This window comes from Miniopterus schreibersii (genome assembly GCF_964146895.1).
Source record: "Miniopterus schreibersii genome assembly, chromosome: 9".
NCBI classification, from domain to species: Eukaryota; Metazoa; Chordata; class Mammalia; order Chiroptera; family Miniopteridae; genus Miniopterus; species Miniopterus schreibersii.
In genome coordinates, this window is record NC_138118.1 from 48,523,567 (window position 1) to 48,550,473 (window position 26,907).

A 26,907-nucleotide genomic window follows, 5' to 3' on the forward strand; every position below is an offset into this window, starting at 1 on the left:
TCAGATAAGAAGACAAAATAAATGGCATCCAAATTGGAAAAACTGTTGTTATTTGTAGATGACATGATGCTGTATGTAGAGAACCCTAAAGATTCCATAAAAACATCCTACTAGAACTCAAAAATGAGTTCCTTAAATAACAGGATACAAAATAAATATCCAGAAATCAGTTGTATTTTAATAAACCAGTAAGGAACAAACAGAAAATGAAAGTCAGAAGAATGCCATTCACAATTGCCTGAAAGAGGTTAAATACCTATAAATAAATTGACCCAAGAATGTAAATGGCCTGTGCTGGAAAATTACAAGGCATGGAAGAAAGAAATTGAAGATGTAAATAAGTGGAAGCATATGCCATGCTCATGGGTAGGCAGAAATAACATTAAAATGACCATACTAGAGCAAACATTCCAAAAATTAATATGGAACCACAAAATACCCTGAATAGCAACAGCAGTCTTGAGAAAGAAGAACAAAATAGAAGGAATCGAGCTTCCTGATATCAAACTATACTACAAGGCTATAATAATAAAAACAGCATGGCATTGACATAAAAACAGACAGTGAATAATACTGAATATCATAATATAAAGTAATACTGAATGTCAATTCTAATTTAATAGTACAACTTAAAAAAAAAAGAAGCAAAATTTTTCTCCCCTAGAATTTACATTCTAGCAAATCTTGGAAGAGATAGTGAAGAAAAGGCAGAAGAATCTGAGTAAGAAACATTTTTATATATTGAATAAATAAAACATAAAAATAAAAGAGGAAGTAAGATTCTGGGAAATATTTATAAAATATATAAGGTGAGGGATGTGTGTGTGTTACATAAATATCTATAAGAAAAAATGATGTATCTCTAATAAAGGGATAATAAAATATATGTAGATAAGAAAAGTAAAAGTAAAAAAGAAGGCAGAAGTACAAAAGAAGTAAAATGGATTTTCAAAATTATTAGAAAGTTTTGTAGAACTAAATTCAACCCAGTGCATAACAGATGAAAACATACAGCATACTAATTAATCAATTAAAAATATTTATTGCTCTAAAAAAGTAAATTCTAAATAAGTAAATAAATAAAGGATTAAAGACGAAAACAAAACAAAACAAAAAATATACCAATGCTGGCAAATGTGTAATAAATTCCAATCATTGCTATTGGCTTTCAAAATCAACATAACATCTTCAGGAAACAATTTGTCAGTATTCATCAGAAGCCATAATATATTTATATATTTTTTGACCTAGTAAATCTATTTTTCAGAATATAACCTAAGCTATGTGGAAAGTTATATGCCTACAGATACTTAATAAAGCATTATTCTAATAAATAAACTAGCAAGTTATAAAATGTCCTATATGAATGAGGATTATTGTATCTCTAATGTTGACTCTGAAGACTATTAATGGATAATTTTTGTCTTAGAAACTGCAATGGTTGAATAACAAATTAGACATATTATATGACTATAGCAATTACAAAACAGCAAAGGCATGAAGAATAATACAAGGAAAAAAAGTTATTTGGGGTAAATACCTTATAATTTTACTCTTCTTCATCTCAATTTTTAATCCTAGGAAATATATTTATATTATCTTTATAAGGGAAAAATATGTAACAAAACTTGTACATCGAGTAACTTGGTCTATACTTTCTTTTGCTAGGAAATTAGGACTATAACACTCCAGGAAAGTGTACCATTCAGTAAAGCACTTTTATTTCTTGAACCTAAGAATCTATTATATTTTGGTGGTTGGCTACCTCTTTTCCTTTGTCTTATTTACTATATTTTGAATCAGTTTTTCCTCTCTTTCTCAAAAACTATCTTCAAAATCTATACCCATACAATGAAAAGATTGATGATGTGGTATTATCACAAATAAAGGAAGGAATTACGAAAGGGAAGGAGGGAGGGAGGGAGGGAGGGAAGGACTGAGGGAGAAAACATTTTTCCCTTACTCTTAAACCAGTTTCGGAACTGTTTCTAAGGTAATCATTGGTCCTCCTCTGATCTCAGGTCTCAATTTGGGTTGTAATCCTAATAGCATCCTGCTTTTAACATTAGTGTTTATGGCAATTCACAGAGTGTCGTGAGGTAGTTGGAGTTGCCTTCAGTCTTAGCATTTATTGCTTCTGTTTTCCTGAAAACATTTGTTCCAAATATTTACCTTTATTCTGCTTTTATCTCCTACAATAGAAATTTTTCTGTTTCTGCAATAGGAGAAAAAGATCAGTTTTTTATCTAGTTCCTACACTTTAACTTCCACAGGTGTGATGTTTTATTGGGACACAAGCTGGCAGCATTTTTTAATCCTTTTATTCTGATAAAAGAAAATGAAAGCTATAAGCTAATTTATCCATACTGAAGAACAGAAAAAACATCATAATTTTATGCAATAAATCTGTGGTAGTACTTTGAATGGTTGATACCTCTGCTTTCCACAAGAAAACATTTTCCCAATTTAATATCTGTATAAAATGATAGAAGGAACAATAATAGTAGATAATGCATGGGGGGGTCAGCATAGACTACCTAAAATTCAGAAAAAAGTTCAGGCACCTGGGTTCAACTCTTGAAACTGCAGTTCTCTGCAACACTAGACTAGATATTTAATCCTTACATGTGATTCATGATCTACTGCTAGCATCCCCTTCCCAGATGTAAAACTCTTTGTGAATACAATTTTAGCACTGGCCAAGAATTGTTGTCTAAATTTAAGAAACGAGCAGGCCAATATGAATATTTAGTCAGCAAAATTATATTTGTTCCAAAGTTTGAAACTTCTGCTTTTCAGGGTTTTGATTGTAGAGTTAATTCATTTATTTCCAGAATTCTAGTTGCCTGGAAGTCAAGATATTGCTTGTGGCACATAAATATATAAAGTTTCTGCTCTGAAACTCACAAGTATTAAAAAGATTAATATTCCTCTAAAGAATTTCAATTAGCTAAGCAACATAATTCATGCACAGTGGCACTGTTAACTTGTGAATAATTAAATATCATATTTAGAATAACTTGAAAAAAATTCTAAAAAATGAAAGTTATTTTTGTCATATTTATATTAATCTGAGAAAAGTTATCATATCCCAAAGCAGATGAATTGGACTCAATGGTTTTACAAATTTAATCAGGGGTTCTAAAAAAAAAAACAAAAAACTCTAGCTAATTGTATGAAATGAATGATCTCATGTCCAGTTCTCTGTCCTTTAATAGAATTTTTAGCTTAGAGTTTCTTCTTCGATATATTTATGACAAAGAACGCTCAGCTCAAAAAGGGGAAAACCCCCCAAAACCAACTAAATAACATTATATGGTGTTTTGTTTGACCCTTGACTTTGGGTTTTGTTTTTATCTTCTAATAAATGTATGCAGGTGACAGAATTATCACCATTGTAATTTAATCGATTAAAAATAAATCAAGAGTGAAAAAAAAGTGAAAATATTTGTAACATTATAAAGTGTCATTATCATCAATGTGCTAGAGTAGGCAGTTAGTTAATGAAAGAGAAGGGAGCCTGACAGCTGATTAAGTCAGTTTGACTGGGAAAGGACAGTGTCACCGTCACCCTGGGCTTTGCAGTCCTCGGGAAAGAAACTTTGCTGACACCCCAGGGAGCGACCTGCGCTGGCCGCCAGGGTGCCGCGAGGGAGAGAGCGCAGGGACCGCCTTTCACTGAGGCCACGAGGGAGGAGCTGGAAAAACCTGGCGAAATGAGCAACTGGGGTGAGGTCGCAAACCCTTGGAAGGCCCAGGAAAATGACTGGATGGGGGCACAAGCACGCCCGGAGGAGCCAGAGCAGAGACTGGACAGCCTGAAGGGAACCTGCTCTTTCCCGGGCCCAAGAAAACATAGGGAAGCTCAGCAAGGACCTCCAAGCGGCGCTGCCCTATGGCCCGCCCACTCTGCCCCCCCCCCCCCCCCCAGGACGTGCTATCTGTTCATGCTAATAGATCCTGCCGCTGTCGTTTAAAATCCCCCTAGACGTGTCCCTGAGATTTCTTTCCTGCGACACCGCAGAAGAATCCTATTTCCAGACGGTGCTGGGGGCAGACCCACCTCTGTCCCACGCCTCCTCTGGTAACAATTATATAAAAAGCTATCAGTAATAACTGGGGGCAAGGTGGGTATAAATATGTAATCCAACAAAGAATAAACATAAATAAATGAAAATTGTCAACTAGATCTAATAATAAGCAAAGAAAAAAATTCAATAAATGTCCAATGTTATCTTTTTCCTAATATATTTGCAAACATTAAAAAAATGATAATCCAGTATTTTTGCAAGAGAAGCTGCTGGTGGAACATAATTCAGAAATTATTTCTAAATATTTTAAGTCATGAAGGTATCTTTATCTAAAATCCAATTTCAATTTGCACCGTTTACTCTAAAGGAGTAATTAGAAATACACCAAAAAAAAAGTTTTTCTTTATGTGTTTATAGAGGATAGACATTCTTCAGATTTTTTTCCTTTCTGTGATTAGGATATGGGCAGTTTACAGTTTGTCTGTCTTTAGTAAATCCTGAAAGGCCTACAGGGTTTTAAAAGGCGGCATGTATGTTCAGCATTATCAAATTCTTGTAATATCATTTATTATGAAACAATTTTCCCAAGTAGTGAGACAGTGAAAGGAATGTGAATATTTCCTCATTCTGAAATCCTTCCAAGGATTCAACCAGGTCATTGCATTTGTTTTGAGTTCATTGCTCTAGAATATTTTTGATTGCTGTTTAAGCTTGTGAAAGGAAATCGAAATCATTAAAACCATTAAAAAGTGTTTATTTGTTATTAAGAGTTAAGTTAATGTTCAATTTCCAAGGAAGAATGTAGCATTTCTGTTTCAATCATAAGAAAAATTATAAAATATCATGTTAATGCCTTACCCTAGCCAATGAAATAAGTAGATATGATCACTGAACAGTAGAACTTTCACCGGTTCAATTTAACTATAATATAAGGCTACTTTAGTAGGAAGAAAACAATATCTGCTCCACTCACCTTGCAGCTGTGGCAAGCATAGAATCTATATACTTCTTGGGCATTTGCTTTTGCCTGTTTAAAGTTTCTTCTCGGGCTGGGAGGTTTTGTTTGCTATGAGCATTTTTTTATAGTGAAATGAGGAAGGGAATTATTGAAACTCTCCCCCTGCCAAAAAAACAAAAACAGAGAAGCATGTGAGAAAAAAGGTATATAGGAATTTATATTTGGAGGTAAATTCAATCTCCTGTAATTTAATGGTGTATATATATATATATATATATATATATATATATATACACACACACACACACACACACACACACACACATATACATTTCAATCTGTGTTACTGGTTTCTTGTACATAAGAAGAAACTATTCCTGGAACAATTTGCTTCTCTGATTGACAGTTTTTTATTCTAAAACTCTGGTATTTATATCTCCACTCTGATCTCATTCAACCCTAATACTAAATCAGCAAGTTAATGATTTAAGGGCTATATCATGCATTCATGTCTTTTCCTCTCATGTCCACTTGATTTTAGATTTCTAATTATTAAAAATCTAATTAGTTTTCTTCAGAGTAATACATGCCTATGTTTAAAATGTCAAAGAATGTTATGAGACTATATTTTTTAATATCTTCCTACTCTCAAAGAACCACTTTCTAATATTTTTATGTTTGTCATTTGCATCCATATTTCTATTAGGCTATGCCAATGATGTATTTTTATATCTACTGGCACTCTAACATGGTGGCCTAGAATTTGTCTGTGCTGCTTTCCCCAGAGACCTCAGTTATATAAGTAAGCAACCTTCAATACCCTCTTGATGTCTATGCTGTGTCATCAGTCTCAACATCCAAATCAAATCTTGAGTGAGTGTCCCCTGCTTTTGTAGAATGACCATAACATTTACTATTATTATCTGCCCCATTCTCTTTGTCTTTATGAGCTATTAATTTTTTCTCTCTCTCTTTTTTTTTCTTTTTCATTGAATTTATTGGTGCAACATTGGTTAATAAAATTACATAGGTTTCAAGTGTACAATTCTATAACACATCGTCTGTATATTGTATTGTGTTTTCACCACCCCAAGTCAAGTCTCCTTCCATCACAATTTATTTCCAACATACCCTCCTTTACCTCCCCCATCCCTTTCCCTCCAGTTATTACCACATTGCTGCCTGAGCCTGTGAGGGTTTTTTTGTTTAGTCCATTCACCTTTTCACCCAGGCGCCCACAACCCCTTTCCCCTCTGACGGCTGTCAGTCTGCTCTCTCTATCTATGATTCAGTTTCTATTTTGTTTGCTAGTTTATTTGTTCATTAGATTTCACATGTGAGTGAAATTATATGGTACTTGTCTTTCTCTGACTGGCTTTTAATGTTTAATGTTTTGGTGCATTTTTGTGGAAATTTGTAGAGAAGGTGAATAAAAGCCTATGGTCAATTTATCTTAGTTATGCAGAAATCTCACCATCATTTCCTTTAATATCCCAAACTTAATCTTTAAAGTCATACTCGACCCTTGCCTTTCCTTTTTCCCCATATCTAAGCTTTGTTGATTTTTTTCTTTCATAGTGTCTCTCTGGTGTGAACGTGTTTCTGCACCAACACTTCAAATATCCTGATTTGTTTGTTTAGTAACACAATTTAAAAATGGAATTCTATCTGCCTCAGCTTTAGCTGAGGTTCAAGGGCTAAAAGCAAACTAATAGGTGCTATTTTCTGTCGCGTTCTTAAGTGAGTTACAAGCACAATTATGTAGGAATTTCAGTGGAGATGGCTCAAAACAAATTTTATCATATAAGAGGATATAAAAGGGCTGATTTTGAAGAGGTGATTCTGATGTCATTTTAAAATGGACCCCCTTCAAAAGGGCTTCATTCAACTGCCCTGAGATCCGAATGGAAAGAGGCCTGCAGAATACTGCGGGAGGCAGTGGCTGAGTAAGGCATGGAAGCATCTGGCTGGTGGGATGGCTTTGCCCTCATTTAAGTAGTGGCAGTTAGTTGTTCTCAGCAGAAGGGTCTGGGAGAAACTTATGAAAACACACTTGTAAAAACAGTCAGCTTTTGAATACCTACACAAGGACAATAACATCAGGACATGATTGTACTAGAAAGTAAAACCATCTATATACTTTATGTCTCTACCAGCTGGCCGGTTTTGTTACCCACCACTATTTTGTGGGACCTTTTAAGTGGCTCCTATTCTGACTCCTTGACACAGGGCCCATACTCAATCCATAAAATATACACACCTCTGGGGAGCCTGCCCTGGGTCTTGATCTAACAGTGGTCACCTCTGTGAACTCTATAGCCAGCAAGAAATCCAGTCAGAGCCTTTCACTTTTGCTCTTCATACTGAGTCAAAAAATAGCCCCTCTTCCCTGTCAGGTTCCATGGGGCACACATCAAGCTGTCAGAATGATGTTCTAAAGCACCCATGGTCAAGGAGAGAAAATGCTTACGTACTCCAAATTATTTCTCAAAATAAATGTCTGACTTGGTACCTAAAATGTCTTACTGCTAAGGTAGCCCAGCTTTTGTTTGAAAGCCTTCTTTTATTGGACACACTTTTTAAGTAATCCTCAGGTCACTTCTTTAACTTCAACCATTTTATACATTTGAGATAAGTGTTAGGCTGATGTTCACAAAACTAGCTTTTGAGATAACCTCCTTGGCAATTTTTATATTATACCTACTTTCTCACTTAGAAACCAGGGAGGGGTACTTGTTAAATACTATATGCTCAGTCTTCGAGACTTAATCAAAACTATATTAGAATCTAATTTTAACCTTGTGTTGCAGTTTTATTGATTGATTTATCTAGTCTCTACTTTTCAGTTTGAAAACAAGTTCATATATGTTAAAAGTAATAAGAAAGAGTGAGAGTAAAAGTAGGGAGGGAACTTGAGAAATGAGGCTAGAACAAAAGTGCATTCCGTAAAAACACATATAGTCAGTAGAGAACACCAAAACTTAGCTCTGAGCCTATCACAATCAAGATTATAGCATTTATTATGCCAGTTTATTTAGTTTTTGTCTCCTTCAACTAGATTGTAGGCTCCATAAGGGTAGTTTTTGTTCTTGTTTTGTTTTGTGCTTTTACTTTGTATTTTTTGTTTTCCACAGATATAGCACCGGCACCTGAAACTTTGCATGATCCATAACATATAGTTAAAAACTATTTGTTGAATAAAGTATGAATAGATAAATGCCTTTATAGGAGGTTTGTGGGTTTTTTTGTAGTTGAAAAACAAATAACTTATTGAACATATGTATTGCAAATATGTTCTCCCTGTCTCATGTTTGTTTTTAAACATTGTTTGGGAATATTCCTCATCATAAAAATGTTTGTTTTTTTTTCAAATTCAGCTATATCCAGAAAATTTTTATATAAAATATAATTCACCAATTTTAAGTATACAGTTTGATGAATTTTAAAATTGTATATTATTGTGTAGCCATCACCACAATTGTGATATAGAATACATCCATCACTCTAAAAAAGTGCCCTTGTCCCCATTGCAGTACATCTCCTAAACCCTGTCCCCCTCCTTAAATTTAGTTCTTATAATTTTCCATTGACTTTAATCAGACATTTTAGATGCCCTAAGGAAATTCCTATATTCCAGATATACTGTTTCTTATCTCCATTGCGTATTAGCAGCCCATTTCCCCTTGGTAATCAGGATTAAGTCGTTCAAGACAGTAGAGTAACTTTCTTCTTTGCCTGTTGATTCAAAGGCATGAGAGCATCAAAGTGGATGGGTGGCAGTCTTGACTTCCAGTTGAATGGAATCATTATCATGTCTCCTGGTGGAAGGATTTTTTTCTTTTGGAACTAGTATCTCTAGACCAGCAGAACCTAAGGTGGCGGGATTGAGAGGCACATATTTTCCTAGTGGATCACTAGGGTGACAGCTAGTGGTGGCACTTCCTTTGGAACCCCTTGATTCCTAAGTCCATGAATCTTGACTACGAGATTAATAGCACAATATACTGAATACCAAGTCAGAGCACACAGAGCTCCCTGGAGGACATTTTTCCTGCCCCACAAAGTATTGCTACCTAGCTGATATTGTAATTGAGTCTTCAAAAGGGCATTCTATTAAGCCAGCTGTTTCAGGATGATCAGTAACATGGTAAGACTGGTGGTGAATTCATGAGCATGGACATTTTTTTTTTTTTACTAAAAAGTGAGTTCAGAGCAATGCTATGTGGCACACCATGATGATGCATAAAGAATTCTGCAAGTCCAGGGATTGCAATTTTGGAAGGTACGTTGAATGCAGGGAAGGCAAACCCATATCCAGAGTGCTTATTTCAGTAGTAACAAAGCACTACTATGCCTTTCATAGCAGAAGCATTTCAATGTAATAAACCTGCCAACAGGTAGATGGTTGACTGCCCAGGAGAATAGTACTGTATCAAGAATTTTGTGATTTCAGATGCTGACAGATTGGACACTTAGTAATGTTTGTAACTAGGTCAGTATTGGTAAGTAGAAGTTCCTATTGCTTAACCCATAGATAACCTCTGACCCCACTGAAAGGGCGACTTTGTTCATGAGTTCACTGGGAAACAACAGGAATGACTAGGGAAAGAAGCTAACTAATATTCAAAAAAAGAGGTCACCTTATCCACTTGATTATTAAAATCTTCCATTCTTGATTTCACCTTTTGAAGATATAAGGGAGCAAAATTTGTACCTCAAAATGTGTCTCTTTGACATGAGGATTATTTTAGGCTGATTTTTTTTTTTTTTTTTTTAAGAAGCAGAACACTCAGAAAGTATTTTTTTATACCTCCCCCTTAACTGCCTAAAAATTTCAGATAAAGGGCCTATTCCAAGAGACAGCTATCACCAGAGGTAACTACAAAGAATATGAGTTAGACGTAGTAAACTAGGGGAAACTTAGCAAGACCTGTTTGTTCACATTACTCTCTTGTGTCCCTTTGTCTCTGAATGGCAAATATTTGTTGCTAAACATTTGCTTTTCCCATCTCCCTTTGAATGGTTTTCCTCCCTTTTGAAGCCCCAAACCCATATCCCCTTCTCCTTAACTCAGGATGGCATATAAACCTCAAATGTGTGACTGCCTGTTGGCCTAATATTTTTGTGGAACATCCTGTCAAAGTAAGAAATGTCCAAACCTGTAAGAATTTTATGAGTTTATTTGAGCCAAACTGATGACAGTTGCAAGGAAGAAAAATCTCAATAGATTGAGAAAATGTTCCAGAAAATGGCAGTTTTGCACCTTATTTTATGTATTACAGTCCAAAGAGGAGGCATAATGGGGTTACCTAAAATTAATTGGTAATAGATTAGGGAGGCAGGAGAAAGCAAAGTGGAGAAATCTCTAGGTCTGGATAAAAAGTAAAACAAATAGATACGTACTTCTTTCACATAAGTGGGTATAGGATAGTTAACAGCTAACAATTAACATGATAATAACAATGAGGTGATTTGTGGTCTCTTCTCTGGTTTGGTGGTTGTGCTTTGAGGGGTCTGAAAAAAGGAAATACTTTGATATCCCAAAAGTATGTTATAAGGTATATTATCCTAGGTGCAAACAAAGACAACAGACATCCTCAGTTAAGGTAAAGACTAACCTTTGTTAAGGAAAAATACTGGCCTAGAACTTGACTACTCTCCATGAACCACTTTTAGTTAGGAAGTTTTCATTTCAGGCCACCCTGTGTGGTTACTTTGGCCTCTGAGTTTGTAAGGCCACCATGCAGGCCCCCCCTGAGCTTGTCAGGTTTAGTACCTGGCCCCTATTTCCTCCTCAACCCTATGTACAAAATTAAATTAGATTTTTCTCCTGTTAATTTGTCTTTTTTTTAAATGATTTCATTTCTATTAGCTTTTGAAGGTTTACAATGGTTAAAGTATTTTTACTTTTATATATGAAGGTTTTAAAAAAATAATTTTTTTCCCTTAAAATGGAGCAACCAATTTCATCATTGAATAAATGTAAAAACGGATTTTGTTTAAATTAGTTCAAAGTGGCATTTAAGAACTTAGTTGTAGGCCACTGCGCTGACACCATGACTAACCAAAGTAAGTGTATAATTGGGTCTGGTTTTGTTTTGGTTTTCTTTTCAATATTCAATGTTCATGGATTTAGTTCTGGAAATGTTCCAATTGTAAGGCAGGGATCTGTTTGGATTCCATACAAGTATGCTCCTTGGGTTGGGTGCTGGAGGGTGAGGCACACTTTGCCAGACCATGTTGATTTCCTACCTAGCTGTCATCAAGGTAAAAAAATTTCCTCATCTCCTCTTTTGTATACCATCCCCTGGAAACCTACTCAGTACCACAAGATACCTCCAAATCCTCTCACAAATCGGGATCCTTCTTATGACTTATCTGTGACAATTAACGATGTAGCTCCTAATTTGTAAAAGTTGTTAGCAAACCTTTCTAGCAGGGGCATGCACTCAATTAGTTCATGTTCTTGTCCTGTCTCTTTGTAAAATGAGATTTCCTCTTCTCTTGTTCTGGAGTTAGAGAATTCTCTCCTCTTCTGTGCCTTGGCAATCAAGAACATGTCTCATTATATACAGATTTTCAAAGACCATTAGAATTTCTACATCTCCCATTTCTAAAGCCTTTGGTGTAGCTTCAACTCCAAAACAGTCCTTGCCCATGTTCTGGTGGATTTCATCAAAGTATTGTCCTATTAATTTCTTCTCTTGAGTAAATTTTACTCTAGAGAGAACTTCAGTGGATAACTCAATAGCTTGGTTGAATCCATTTTCACCACCATAGGATATATCAACTAATTTTAAAACTTTTGATTGCAACCTCTGATCAAACATATCAGAATGACTTAGTTCAGTTTTAGAGTCAGCCAATAACAGCTAAAATGAAAACAGCCACGTTCACTTCTTCTCCAGAAATAAATAACTGCACAGCAGCCTCAGCTATATTCCGAACATAGTTATGTCACTTTTCCATTCTTAAACAGGCAAAGTGCAAAGCTGACTGACCTCCTCTACCATGTTTCTTTGGGAGATCCACAGTGCATTTGTGCAGGGCTCCTCTCATGTTTCCTTGGAGTGTGCCAAAACGTGCCCGGCTACCTTCTATCACAATGAAGCCAAAGTTGCTATCATCTGAAAGTAGTGCTGTAAGAGCCTCTGTATGGAATTTGTTGTCACACAAATACAGTGATGTATCAGTTGGTTAGAAAGATTCAGCCAATGTTCACTTTCTTTTTCTTTCCTTCTTCTGTTACAGTTGTACCCAGTAAACAACCAGGACATTTGTGGGTACTTTGTTATAAAGTTTCAGTCTTTGCTGTACAGACAGAATGGCTCCCAGGACCGAAAGACAGTTTACTCGTGATTTAAGATTAAACACAGTTCAAACTCATCTACTAACATTTTTGCCACTCATGAAATCTGATCTTTGGGAGGAATGATCAATGATGTCATGCTTGTGCCATTGCCACAGAAGCCTCAGCTTCTTGGTCTTCCAGGTTTCCACGTTCCTGTTGGCTGCACTGGGTCCTCCACCGTCTTCTCGCCTCCTCCCTGGAGCAGCCCACAGGCCCAGAGACACCAAGACCACAGAGTTGCCGCAGCCCCTGGGGAACAGCAGTCCCCTTCCTTGGGAGACCCTCCTCTTCCCACTCCTGCCACCCACCCTGGTGGTGGGTGGCCTTCCCCTCCCCCTCGCTTACCTCTAATTTGTCTCATGTTAATTCTATTAGTAGACCAGCCAGAGGAACTAGAAGGATAGAGTAAAATTTTTCCTCCCCTACAGTGAGAATTCATAGGGAACATCAACATCATCCTACTCTTTGCCCATTCAGAAAGGTCTCCTCTATATCTGCCTTATAGTCATTACATGCACATAATAAACAGTACATGTTGTCTATATATGTTCCTAATAGACGTTATACAGAGTAAACCTTATATTTCATGTAAGTATCTCTAAGAAGTATACATTAAAAAACCTTCAGGGTAGATCAATGAAATTTTAGAAATAGAATGAACATTCAATTTCGTTAAGTATTCTGTCTTACTGTATAGCAGATGACATTAAGATCCAGAGATGTAAAATGATTTCTGAAGGACAAATATAACTAGTTGATAGAAAACTGGGAAGGGAACTCTAGGCCCACAAAGTTCATGCTCTAAGTTTGTTCCTCATCTTCATGTATCAAAATGTTATTGGTTATATATAAATTGTTATTGGTTATATATAAATTATGTCTACATTGGAATAAGCTTTAGGTTGGATCTGAATTGAAAGGAGATTTTTCAATTAAGCTTTTAAATTTAATTTTGGATCCATAAATTTTTTCTGTGAATTTGGACCCAGTCCTGACTTCAGACAAATCCATAAATCCTATGAAACCAGGACTTTAATCAAGAGAATAGTTGGAACCTTTAAAATGCTAAACAATGAAATTGAACTGAAGGAATTTAACCAATTTCTTTTTCTTTGCCATTGAAAACCCCCTGGAGTGCTAATTTCAGCTGAAGAGTTCAACAGGATGTTAACTACCCAACTTTACAGAAATGTGAAGTGTAACACTTTTCCACTTTGTAAAGTATCTTTTAAATCTCATGTGGGCTTTATCTATCCATGACATTTTTATTTTTAGGTATGGTTTTAATTTTGTACACTAAGGCAAATACATAAACAAATATAAAAAGAACAAAGAAGTTCTACTGGAAATGCAGTCATGGAGATTCTCTCTTTTGCTGTTCAAGAGGATGACAATGGGTTATCTCTGATTTTCTTGTTGTGTAGTATAAGCATCACTAGTGATTTAAATGCAAGACTTTAAATTTTTTATCTCTAACCAAAGACATTATTTCAGGACTTTTCCATGTCAAGTTTGTAATGCTAAAATTTAAAAAAAGAGCAAATGCACTATGCAAAAGCAAAAGTCAGAAAGTAGACCTCTATCTAGCCTAGAGATTTTTGTTTCATAAACATTGTAATATGAAGAAATTATCAGTACAAAACTACAACCATTTATCAATGGTAAAGAGTTAAGTGAGATATGTATTTTGAAAGAAACATAGAGAAGAAGTCTATAAATCACTTATGGAAATCCCTTTTAGGCTAGCTGTTTAAGTCAGACACTTGAGGGATCAACAAATTCATCTCTAAAACTTAAGATTAAATTGACATATTTAGAAAACTACACTTCAATCCCCAAAAGGAATATACTTAATATACCTTAGTTTGCAGTACAGTATTTATATTTTGCAATGGATACCATGAAACAAGAAGAAAGGGAAGAAAGGAAAAACCTCAAAAGAACGATCCAGAGCAATAATTCATATATATTTAACTTTCCACCTGTTTGCGTTTATTGAAGCTTTATTCCCTTAGGGTGCTTTTATTAAGTAAGATGTAAGAGAGAAAGGAAAGAAGAATTCACAGATTTGCGTGGAAGGATCAAGATATGCTTAAATTCACTACTGCTGGAACATAATTTATGCTGGAAAATTCTCAGCTTACTCCCTTTGACTTGCTACCTTGTTTTTACCTCAGCTACTTCCTACGTTTCTCAACACCCCCATCTAACCTCTCATCCTTGGTCTTAGCATGACATTACTTCTGTCTCTAGGGAAGACCACCTACTGAAGACCCTCTCAGAATGCCTCCTCCACCTCAGGATCTCTTTAGTTTTTTCTTCTAAATTACTATTAATTTTCCTTATCTCTAAGGAAAAGTATTCCTTCTTTCTAAAGCTAATTCATCCCCATCTTTCTCCCACCTCCTTAAGGAATTTCCTTCATTAATTATCTACTCCCATATATTTATGTTTAATATAATCCCTTTAAAGTATTCCTTTGAGTAAACAAACTTGCTGATGCTTCAAGGTACTATCTTATTTCTACTTTTCCCTCCATCATCAAAATGAATAATTAGTTAAAAAACAACAACAAACTATTCTACAGTCACTGCTTACTCCCTCACAGTTCCCACTCACTTGTTAATTCTTTAACTTTTATGTACTAGTCTTTATCTTATGTATTTTTATTAAATCAAATGTCCATTTGGTTAGGACAAATTCTAAATATATATCTTTAGACTTGATTTCTGGTTCTTGGTTTCAAGGAGCTGATAGCCATTGTGTCCAACTTAAGCAGAAAAGCCACTTAGTGACAATTTATTGGGTCACACATAGAATTGATGGAAAGATTGTGAATATGAACATGATTCAAAAGTCAATCAGGAAAGAAGTCTAATAACTCAGTAATAAAAGAACAAATACCAATTAAAAAGATGGAGAAATAATTTGAAACAGTGTTTCTCCAAAGAATATGTCTCAATGATCAATGAGCAAATAAATAGATTCTCAACATCATTAGTCATTAGAAATATAAGGCCAGACCCCAAATAAACTTCTTTATACCCACTAGGATGGCTTTTTTAAAATCATTTTTTATTTTTCAGTTGGAGTTGACATACATTATTATATTAGTGTCAGGTGTACACCTCAGTGATTACACATTACATAACTTACTAAGTGAGCATCCCTATAAGTCTCACACCCATCTGATACCATACATAGTTATTAGAATATTATTGACTATATTCCCTATGCTGTACATTAAGTTGCCCTGACTAGTCTTTAACAACCAATTTGTACTTCTTTATCCCTTCACATTTTTCACCCATCCCCCTAACACCCTCCCATCTGGCAGCCATCAAAATATTCTTCATATCTATGAGTCTGCTTCTATTCTGCTTGTTCATTTCTTTTGTTTTTTAGATTCAGTTGTTGTTAGATATGTATTTATTGCCATTTTATGGTTCATATATTTTATCTGTTTTTATCCTCTTAAAGAAAACCCTTTAACATTTCATGTAATACTGTTTGGGTGGTGATGAACTCCTTTAGCTTTTTCTTTTCTGGGAAGCTCTTTATATGTCCATCGATTCTAAATGATAGCTGTGCAGGATGGGGTAATCTTGGTTGTAGGTCCTTGTTTTTCATCACTTTGAAAATTTTTCATCTCTTCCCTCTAGCCTGCAAAGTTTCTGTTGAGAAATCACCTGACAGTCTTGTGGGAGCTCCCTTGTAGGTAGCTAACTGGTTTTCTCTTGCTGCTTTTACGATTCTCTTTTTGTCTTTAACCTTTGCATTTTAATTATCATGTGTCTTGGTGTGGGCCTTTTTGAGTTCATCTTGTTTGGAACTCTCTGCACTTCATGAACTTGTATGTCTATTTCCTTCACCAAATTAAGGAAGTTTCCTGTCATTTTTTCAAAGAGGTTTTCAATTTTTTGCTCTCTTTCCTCTCCTTCTGGACCTTCATGATGCAAATGTTGGTAAGTTTGAAGTTGTCCCAGAAGCTCCTTATACTATTGTCATTTTTTTGGATTCTTTTTTCTTTTTGCCCTTCTGGTTGGGTGTTTTTGCTTCCTTATATTCCAAATTGCTGATTTGATTGTAAGCTTCATCTATTCTACTGTTGATTCCTTGTAAATTATTCTCTATTTCAGTTAATGTATTCTTCATTTCTGATTGGTCCTTTTTATGCTGTTGAGGTTCTCGCTAAGTTCACTGAACATCCTTATAATCAGTATTTTGAACTCTGCACCTAGTAGAGTGCTTGTCTCCATTTAGTTTAGTTCTTTTTCTGGAATTTTGTTCTGTTCTTTCACTTGGGACATGTTTCTTTGTGTCCCCATTTTGACAGCTTCCAGGTGAATGTTTTAATGTATTAGGTAGAGCTGTTATGTCTCCCAGGTTTGGTAGCATGCCCTAATGTAGTAGGTGTTCTATAGGGTCCAGTGGCACAGTCTCCCTGATCACCCAAGCTGGGAACTCAAGGTGCATGCCCCATGTAGTCTGTGTACAGCCTCTTTTTGTAGTAAAACCTTGATTGCTCTTGACACATAAAAGGGAAGGACACTCCTAGGCCAATTGGCTGAGAGGACTGACTGTGACAAGAGTGGAGGATTAGCTGTACAGTGACCCACATCACAGAGCAGAACTTACTTTAGCAGGGCTCTGGTACTTCCTGCGTGTGCTCCTTGAATTTGTCACCTGTGGAGGTGGTTGAGGAGTGGTGCTTCACTATGGTCTGAAGCTGTTTGCTCAGTGCACTAGCTCTGAGGCCTCCTGGGAGGTACAGGCCAAGGTCAGCCACTGCTTATGTTCTGCCTGGGGCCACCAGGCATAAGTTAAAAAGTGATACACGGATGGCTACTTGTGCTGGGCTTGGAGGTGCCCAGACTTGGCCACACTGTAACCCAAGGCTAGCTGCTGCTAGTGTTTGACCTGGGGCCACTTAGCAAGAAGTACATGACATGCTGAGGCCAGATGGTGCTTGTTTGAGAGATTTTAGGAAAATCTGAAGGATGAGCTGAGACAGGTAATTCTATGGAAAATCCATTGGAAATGACTTGGGTGGACCAGAATGTTGGGTGGGGCGGGGCCTCAGGGAATCATCAGGGTGGGACAGTGTGAGCCAGGTTGATGGAGACTCTAACATGGTTCCCTCCTGCTGGCTCTGTGTGGGGAGGGCTCATAATGGCCTCAGGGAGAAATTCTGTCTGAGAGGTAGCTGTCCTCCCAGATCTTGGCCTGATGCTGCACAATTCAGTTTCTCCCCATGTGTCTCTGGTGTCTTTCAAGCTGCTGCCCTAGGGCTGGAGCTCAGAGGGACTGAATCTGAGTAAGTCTTTGCGTAGGCCCTTTAAGAGGAGCTGCCTGGCACCCAAGCATCCCGCCTTTTCCCTCTGCCTCAATCCCTGCTGGTTTTTACAGACAGAAGTTATGGGGACTTCTCTTTCTGGCACTGGAACACTGGGCTGAGGGGCCTGGTGTGGGACTGGGACCCCTTGCTTTTGTTCCTCAGGGGGACCTCTGCCCACGAGATATCCCTCCCAATTTTTATCTGCCACATGTGTGTGGGGGACCAGCCCTTCTGCATCTCCAGCCCCTCACCAGTCTCTATTTGGCTTCTTTTACTCCTTAATTGTAGGGCTTCCATTCAGCCAGATTTCAGGCAGTTCTATTTATTCTTTAGTTAAGTTATCATTTTGATTTGGTTGTGGGAGGAGGCCAGTATCACATTTACCTACACAGCCATCTTTACTGGAAGTCTCTAGGATGGCTTTAATAAAAATGATTGTAACAGGTGTCAGCAAGGATGTGGAGAAACTGGAATGCTCATACATTGCTGATAGGAATGTAAAATGGTGCAGCTACTTTGGAAAACAGTTTGTTCCTCAAAATATTAAACAGGGAATTGCCATGTGGCCTAGCAGTTCCAACCTTAGATATATAGTGAAAATAAATGAAAACTTATGTCCACACCAAAATGTATGTACAAATATTCACAGCAGCATCATTTGTAATGTCCAAAATGTAGAAGCAACCAAGATGCCCATTAACTGATGAATGGATTAACAAAATATCATATACCCCATACAGTTATTCAGCACTAAAAAGGAGTTAAGTACTGATGCATTTACAACATGGATGAACCTTAAAAATATTATGGTAAATGAAATGAGTTGCTCAAAAAGACTATTGTATAATTCCATTTATATGAATGTCCAAAATAGGCAAATCTATAGAAACAGAAAGTAGGTAAGTGGTAGCCTGGAAGGAAGTGGGTTGACTGCTAATGGGTACAAGGTTTCTTTTGGGAAAATAGTTTAAAATGATCATGATTGCAAACTTCATGAATATATTAAAAATCATTTAATTAATTTAAATGGGTGAATTTTTATGTTTTATGAGTTGTTTCTCAATAAAGCGATTTTAAAAAGTCAATCAGAGACAAAAGAGGGCCAGTCAGCATAAGATAAAGCCAGCTCAGCCAGGCATGGCTCAGCTTTTGAGCATCGACCTAAGATCCAGGAGATCATGGTTTGATTCCTGGTCAGGGCACATGCCTGGGTTACGGCTCGATCCCCAGTCGGGAGCATGTAGGAGGCAACTGATCAATGACTCTCTCATCATTGATGTTTCTATCTCTCTCTCCCTTCTTCTCTCTAAAATCAATAAAGACTTAAAAAAAGATAAAGCCACCTCTGGCCAGGACCAGTCATGTTACCATGCTGCCACTGGTCCTGCCTTTGCCACCAGTGGGCACAGACACTGAGTGTCTTTTGATGGCATGAGACCAACTCTCCTAACTTCTGTGTGTCAGCCACCTCAGACTCACACACTGAGTGGGATCGTTTCATTGTTTAAATTTAAGTAAGGCATGTCCATTTCCCTAAATATAGACAGAGAGGTTACATGCTGAGCAGCTATAAAATGACAAATGTTACCTACAGTCTCTCCAGAAAGCTTTGAATATGCTTTCTGTATGGCCAAATGGACTCTCTAACTCAGTATCCTGTCTGAACCTGAACATTAACGTATTCAATACTAAATCCCTCAAACCAGTAAGATTCCTGAACTCTCCCCTGTCTTCTGTGATGAAGCTTCTGTTCTCCCAGACACCGAGAAGAAGCTAGAGTTCTACTCGCTCCCTCATTTCTCATTATTCTGCTTAACCAATGAGTGGCAAAGTTTAAACTTTCTTATTATTCTCCACTCACTTTTTATAAAAATTGTTTCTGCTACTTCAGATTACATTAAACCTCTGTAATTTGACATTCAGTTTATTTGAATAACATTCTAGCCTGATTTTCATCTCTTCTAACATCCATTGGCTCTACACAACACCGTCAGATTGATCTTCTCAAAGCACAGAGCCTAGATCAAGTTACTGCCCTGTTCAAAAACCTTCAATAGTAAAATATGAATTCCATATTAAACAGTGATTAGTGTTCCAGTCACTTAAAAGTTCACTAGACTCCCTGTCAAGTCTTGCTTCTTAGAATACTTTCTCAATTTTCTCATTCGTAGAAACATTAACAAAGATTTTGCTCTTCTTTCATTTAAAGTATACAATTCAGGTGTTTTTGTCATATTCAACTATAATTTTGAAAAATTATTTTATGAGTAAACTTAAAAACTACCCACAAAGATTGCATCATTCTTAAAATGCTGTAAAATTGATTTTTTTAACTAGGAAAGCTAAAATTTAAATAGGTTTAAATTTAAATGAAATACATTGGTTACAATTTTCTTAAAATGGCAAAAAGTATTTCCCAACCCCTTAAAATATATATTAACAGACATTCAATTATTTAACAGGTGATAAATTTTAGAGGAAGTAGTTATTAGGTAGCAGTTATAAGAAAAATAGTCTCAAATAAATCAGATTTAGGCAACCTATCCTAAATATGTGTTTTTTTTTAAGCCCTACCCTAAAATGGATGTAATTTTAACCCTTTTTATTTTTTGGCTTCTTTTATCTTCATTGAAGTATAATTAAATTTCACTAAACTTCAACACGGGTGGGCAAAAGTAGATTTGCAGTTGTAAGTACATGAAACACAGAGTTTATCCTTGTATTATTGTTTATCAATTACTGCATAATTTATTTGTATTACAACTCTAAATCTACTTTGCCCACCCCTGTATTTAAAGTATACAATTTTATCAGTTTGGGTGTATGCATACAAATCTGTTAGGAAAAATAACCATTTCTTTTTCCCAAAAGTTGCCTTGTACCACTTTGCAATCCATCCCTTCTGAACCTCCATATCTGACCTACTTTGTGTCACTATAGATTAGTTTATCCTCCAGAATTTTATATAATTGGAATTGTAAAATTTGCATTTTTGTTTTTTTGCTTTTTGGTCTGGCTTCTTTAACCTAGTAGAATAATCTTGTGATTTATCCATGTTATAACATCAATTAATGTTTTCTTTTTATTGCTAATTAGTATTTTATCAAATGAATATACCACAATTTGTTTATCTATTCACTTGTTAGACATATGTATTATTTACAGGTTTTATCTATTAAAATAAAGCTTTTATGAATATTTGTGACATAGTCTTTGTGTCGTCACCTATTTTTGTTTCTTTTTGGTAAACATACATAGAAGTGGGATGTCTGAATCTTTGGGAAGTATATGTTTCAGTTTTTAATAAACTTCCCACCTCTTTTCCAAAGAAGTTTTACCATTTTATATTCCCACAAACTATGTATGAGAATCCTAGTTGCCCATATTCTTCCTATTTCTGTTTTAATTTTATTTTAATGTTTCCCATTCTGATGGGTGTGGTGTTATACCTCAGTGTGGTTTGAATCCATATCCCCAGAGACTAATGATGCTGTACATCACGTGTCTATAGGCTCTTGTATGTTTACTTTGAAGTTACTCTTTTGCCCATTTAAAAAAATTTTGCATAGCTCATCATATTATTATTGAGTTGTAAGTTATTATTATTTATGTCTTTGTCTGATTTATGTGTTTTGAATATTTTTTCCCAGTTTGTAGCTTGCATTTCACTTTCTTAATTGTGTCTTTAGAAGGGTAAGTTTTAAATTTTAATGAAATCCAATTTGTCATAGTTTAAAAATTTATCATCATTGTTTTTGTCCTAAGAAACCTTTGAACATGTGAAGATTGCAAAAATATTCTTGTATGTTTTCCTTGGGAGAACTATAGCTTTAGGTTTCATATTTATCCATCTTGAATAAATTTTTGTATATAGAGTATGATAAGGGTCACCATTCATTTATTTTGCCATATGGATATCCAGTTTAACATTTTGAATTGCCTAGAAAGCAATATTTCATTGATCTATATGTTGCTTTTCTCAAGTTCCATGTGGTCATAATTAGTATACTTTTAGAATAAGTCTTTAAATCAGATTAGTAAAGCCTTTTACTTTTTCATTTAAAAATTAGTTTAGCTATTTTAATTTTTTTCCAACTTGTCAAGTCCTACAAAAATATCTGCTGCAATTTTGATTTTATCTCCCTTTGTTTAATCAACATAAAATTATGCCCCTTATTTTATAATCCTTTGGGATTTGTGTTTGATAGAAATTTGCTGATTGAATAATTGTGGAAAGAGCACTCTGGCATTTTACCAGGTAAGGCCTTTTGGTACCTGTCATGGAGCACTGAATCCAGTGTTTGGCAGTATTGATAACAATGATGACAGCATTTATACATCATGAAGCAGAGGAACCAGCCATGATCTGACATCACAGAAACTTCTGCTAGTGACTACGTTGGCTTGCTCTCTGTCATTCTCCACAGCTGTTGGAGTCTGTGACCTGCCCCTTTGTGATTATTCCCTAACTTAATTTCCCTATCCTAAGCTTCTTTTATAGCTTACTAAAATTTTACACCCTGGAATAAGCTTTTTAACTTAATTTAATTAATTTAAAACATTGCCCCATGTTGTCTATTCTTATCTAGAAAGCTCCTGATAGAATTATAATGTGGAATATACACTAAGGCATATGCAGTGATTTTTTAGAATGTTTTTGTATTTTAATATTCTAATTTTTTGCTCTGCCCCAAGAATCAAAGCTCACTGTCAAATAATGTGCTTCTGTAAGTTCATTAATTACTGCATGTGAAGCCCCCTAATGCTTAAGAAAATCTTTATCACAATCTTTACAATATAATTTTCTACATTATTTTTTTTTGAAAAATTTTTGTTGGATTTGGACAGTCTGAGATAATCTGATCATTAATAATTAGATATTTGCTCATTAAACAAGATTCGAATGAGAGCACCTTTTCCCAATGCTTGTTTAAAGAAACCAAACATATTAGATATATTTCTAACTAATGTCATTTTATACACAAGCAAACTACAACTTGTGTAAAAAATAGTGCAACATTAACATTTTAAAGGACAGGCTGTTTCTTATGAATGTTTGTGTTAGCTGCCAGGCCCAGTACCTTCTAATTTTATATTATCTATATTTTGTGTTTTCTCTCTTTATCCAAAGAGTCATTTACAGTCTTTAAAATTTCAGTACAATCTACAAAATCTTCAAAATGTCTCTATTTATATTCTTATTGTAAAATAAAATTTAGATAAAAGGTATTTTATTAAAGAGATTTTTTATGGGTTTCTCTTCAGCTAGTCTTCTGTTGGTTATTTAGAATAATTGTTCTATAATTTACCCAAAACACTAATTCGAAAGAATATATATACCCCTATGTTCATTGCAGCATTATTTACAATGGCTAAGATTTGGAAGCAGCCCAACTGCCCATCAGTGAATGAGTGGGTAAAAAAGCTGTGGGACATTTACACCATGGAATACTGCTGGTCTTAAAAAGGAAGGAAATGTTACTCTTTCTGACAGTGTGGATGGACCTGAAGAGTATTATGCTAAGTGAAATAAGCCAGTCAGAAAAAGACAAGTGCCATATGATTTCACTCGTATGTGGAATCTAATGAACAAAATGAACTAACAAGGCAAACAGTGACAGACTCATAGATGGATAGCAGACTGACAGCTGTCAGGGAGGGTAGGGAGGGAGGGAGGAGGCTGGGTAGGGGGGTGGAGAGATTGAGCAAAAAAGACAAAAAAGACAGAAAAAACCTCATGGACACACATACCAGTGTGCTGATTGCTGGGGAAAAGGGGGATTGAGGGAGGTTGAGGGTATGGAGGGATAAATGGTGATGGACGAAGACTTGATTTAGGGTGGTGAACACACAGTACAGTGTACAGAGGTATGTTGTAGAATAGGGTACCTGAAACCTGTATAAGTTTGTTAACCAGTGTCACCCCAATAAATTCAGTAAGAAGGGAAAAAGAAATAAAGACATTTTATGAGAAAAACCATTTTGACCTAGCATCACATCAGTGATGGTGTACAACTTCATTGAAATGGCAATAAAATATACATGAGAGACCCTTTCAGTTACTACATATGCTCAATTTGAATTCTTAATTTGCAGTGGGGAAGGGATAACTATATTATCTTGGTGGTAGAGCCCTGAATTGTGTTGATTACTCATCAGCTGAGAGAACTGAGGATGAATTGTGATCTGCATTTGCTCTGGCTGAGGAGGGTTCTTTCAGATTTCTGCAGGTTGCCTGTCCTTTCACGCTGGAACTGAGTGGGGTGTGAACAGCAATTGTTAAATGTTCTGACCTGATTTTGGGAATAGCTAGTTTTCATGGGTTGAATCCTTGTTCTTTATCTTCCATAAATTGTATCTATTTAATTTTTCCTTTGCCTTGTTTATTTTTCCTGCATCCCACTTCAATATATTAATTTACTGTTGTCTTTTTCTGCTAGTCAATTGTCTTTTTGTTGGATTTTATTTCAGTTGATATATATTTTTAAAGTCCACTTTCAATGTTCTTTTTTTTTTTAACCACTTTGTTTTATTTTTCTCCATGTAATACTATTTTTTCTTACCATGAACTTTCCTGATTAACTCAGAAACTTTCCTCTATATTCATAATTTTAACACATTTTTTATATTCTAAACACTAACATACTGATCTTATTTTTTTATTGTTAATTTAAAGTCCGCTAGATTATTGTAGAACAATTTATGCGTTGTCATTGGAGATGCAGGTGTACAGCCTCAGCTCCCAGCACTTTTATCTTCCTCATTGCCGCCTGTCTGGTTCCCCTCATCTCTGACCCTGCCTGGCACTGGGCTGTTTGTTCCACAGCCAGGAGGTCAGTCTTTCTCCCAGGAAGCTCTCTTTGAAGTTCCCTCTAGTAGGAAAGGCTTTAACAGAAGGAGAGCCCTTCTTGTGTTGTTTACTTCTCAAAGTTTTGATTCCTCCACATTCTGCCTGATTTGTTTACTACTCTGTATCCACCAGAAGTTGTTTTTGTATTTTGTCCAGAGTATCAACCAGAAGGTGGCTATGTTTGGGCATACATACCTATACTGGAAGCTGAGCTCTGTCATTTCATAATATCCAAATACATTCTGAGCCATTGGGTAGTTTGGCTAGGTTGCTGTTGAGAAGGTTGATCTACCTGTGTTCTTTTCCCTACTGAGGTGCATAGTTTTATATAAACCAGAAGTCGAAACAGATCTGGTAGCAGCATTTTTCAGCATTCTCTCAGAAGTTATACTGGGATTGCCCTCTAGCCCCAGATCCTTGTGTCATGCACTGAGATGAACTAATTTCTTCTGTCTCCTATAGGGCACTTTAACTCTCTGTTAGAGAAGGAATGGATTTCCCATATATCTCCTCTGGCTTCTGACTGATAGCTCAATAGACTCATAATTCAAGCTGATATTGTAGTTTTGCATTTATTTATGGAGATATTTACCTTTTTGGATCTTGCTCTATGTGTCTGGCTAACTCATTTTATATTTTATGCCATTGCTATATACCTGGAGCAAAGAGGGCTCCTTAAAGCTTGAACCTCCAAAGTCATCTTGACAAGAAGTGTCCAACTGTATCTTATCATCATGGTATCCACACCTGTTCTAATGTTGCACTTGGAAAAACAGAATGTATTTATCGGAGTATCAGTAAAACACTTCTACATGAATTGTAAATTTACTAAAAAGAAAAACAGAAAGAAATTCTTATTTGACATGGTTCTTTGTTTTTATTTGATTCACAGAAGTATAGGCCTGTATTTCATAAGAGCAACACAAATGTGATTCAGTTTACAAAGCTTTTAGTCACAGACATCTTTGTGAAGTGAATACACCATTATTTCTATGGAGTCTGACATTTTCTTCATGGGAACCAAGAAAACAATCTACTCTAACTTGGTAAGGCATAGCTGGAAGACCTAGCTGTCACTTTCAAAGAAAACGAATACCTCTAATCATCAACCCAGTGTGCTTTCTAGACATCTCTTATATGCACTGATTCTTGCTCTTTTCAGATTTATCTGGATATTTGACCCTTACAAAATATAAAACATACTGGATTCAAGTGTTGTAATTGATCCCTGCTTTCCCCTCTCATTTGGCTCTTACTCCTTGTGTCACGTTTCTGCTTTTAGAAGTTGCTGATTCAAAAGTTTAACGAACTGTTGGTTCCAAAATACCTTTCTGTGGATCTTCCCTGTTCTTTCTTTCCTTTTTTTCCCCTTTCATCTTTTATTTCTTTATTCTCTGGCTCTTTGCAGTCTCAAAGGATTATGTTCATTTTGTTGATCTATAAGCTTGGCAAGTACAGAGATAAAGTTTGTATTTTTCAGTATTGTATTACCACCACTTAGCACAGTACCTTATATACAGTAAGCACTCAGTGATAGTTCTTGAATTAAAAGCTTTTAAACTTATTTCTTTGGGTCCAATTCTTTTTTTTATTTTTTTATTGTTGAAACTATTACAGATGTTCCCTTTTCCCCCCATTGATCCCCTCCACCTGGCATCTATCCCACCCCCAACCAAGTCTTCTCCACTCTACTGTCTGTGTCCAATTCTTACTTCATTCCTTCCAGAATGACCCTCTTTACTGACGCCAGAGCACATGGACCTTGCTGTTTCATTATGCTCACCACATTGTACTGTGATTATTTGTTTATGTGTCTTCTCTAACAAGCTCCTGGCACAATGTTTGGGAGACAATATTTGCTCAATAAATGTTTATTGAACTGATCTGTTGAACTTTTTAGTAGTGTCTTAAAAATCAGTTAGGTGCAAAAATTGAAAGGGAGACAGTGAATATGACAGCTGGTGACAGTTGTGTGGTATAAAAATTTAGAAGATTATAATTTCCTTGAAGGAAGAAACCATAGCTTTTAAATTTTATTTTTATGGTACCCAAGAATTACTGGTTGGAACATAAGTTGTCATGGAATTAAATCGAATAAATTAATAACAGTCAGGAGTTGAGTGAACAATTATTGGTGGGTGAAAGTGGAAGTTAAACTTTGGATTTTTAAAAAAATTCTCAAATTTAAAAATTAGAGTTAATCTGTTGCTTTTAAAAATACAACTGATATCATTGAATGCCATCATGCTTATACTTGACTCTGATAATCTGGAATTACTCCCAGGTTTTTCTTCATTTTTCATAACTTCTGAATTTCAATTTTATTTCTTATTGCTACTTATTTTCTTCTCTCTTCAAAGTTCACTCAGATCAAATTTC

The 26,907-nt window shown here is 35.8% G+C and overlaps 1 pseudogene across 1 annotated transcript; it reads right to left on the reverse strand.

Moving 5' to 3' along the window:
- Positions 1 to 11,251: 11,251 nt before the first annotated feature.
- On the reverse strand, positions 11,252 to 12,504 carry LOC308561606 (eukaryotic peptide chain release factor subunit 1 pseudogene; annotated as a pseudogene). The gene has a single exon. The product of its transcript is annotated as a eukaryotic peptide chain release factor subunit 1 pseudogene (transcript).
- Between the last annotated feature and the right edge of the window lie 14,403 nt (positions 12,505 to 26,907).